Raw genomic sequence first — 1,171 nt, 5'->3', positions numbered from 1 at the left:
TATATATATATATAGGGAAGATCAAATGTTAACCATTATTTTTGTGTTAACTTTGAAAACCCTCTCAACCAATCAAATTCCATTATTCTTATAGGTTTATGTCTTGTTCATTTTACCCTTACAAGGATATTCTAGTAAATTGAATTCATTTGTAACCCCCAAACAATTAATGAGGAGTTACAAACAATCAAATCCCAAAAAATATGCATTCATATTATTAATTTTTTTTTTTACTATTGATATTTCATGTTCATTCTTGTATGAATTCCTAAATCGCATAAGAAACACGGTAGTAACGATTTTCGATATTGATCAATTTGAATACAAATGAACCGTGAACACAATTTGAACACAAATGAACAACCGTGAACACAAATAAACCGTGAACACAAATGAACTGTGAACACAATTTGAACAAATTAACAGATGAACACAAATTAACAGATGTTACCTTAATTTTGTGGGACGTCTATGTATGTGAATATATGGGCCAAAAATTGCACATGTCGTGTTCATTTGTGTTCATATCGTGTTCACGGTTCATTTGTGTACAAATTGTGTTCACGGTTGTTCATTTTTGTTCAAATTGTGTTCACAGTTCATTTGTGTTCAAATTGATCAATACCGAAAATTGTTACTACCGTGTTTCTTATGCGATTTAGGAATTCATACAAGAATGAACATGAAAGATCAATAGCAAAATAATAATAATAATAATATGAATGCATATTTTTTGGGATTTGATTGTTTGTAACTCCCCATTAATTGTTTAGGGGTTATAAATGAATTCAATTTACTAGAATACCCTTGATAAGTGTATTTTTTCTTCCCAAAATGGCCCTTTCATCATTGTTCACTAAGCCTCATTAAAATTCAAACTTTAATTTTTTTTTTATTGATTAGACTTAACCGTTGATTATAAATTTGGATGGCCAAGATCAGTTAATAAGGTTAACACAAAAATGATGGTTGGCATTTGATCTTGGCCCTATATATATATAGGGGCCTAATCAAATGAGAACTAATTAGTTTGTGGTAACTGTGAGAACCAATATTAACCACAAATCAATAGATAAATTAGAAAATTTATAATTTTGGCAATTTTGAATTAAAATTTTAATGCAAGGATATTTTTGGTATTTTACAACTTTCCTCCCTCATCTCTTCTCTC

Source organism: Cynara cardunculus (genome assembly GCF_001531365.2).
Source record: "Cynara cardunculus var. scolymus isolate 2C chromosome LG 5, CcrdV1, whole genome shotgun sequence".
NCBI lineage: Eukaryota > Viridiplantae > Streptophyta > Magnoliopsida > Asterales > Asteraceae > Cynara > Cynara cardunculus.
The sequence above is the reverse complement of the archived record's forward strand: the minus strand, read 5'-3'. Positions refer to the sequence as shown.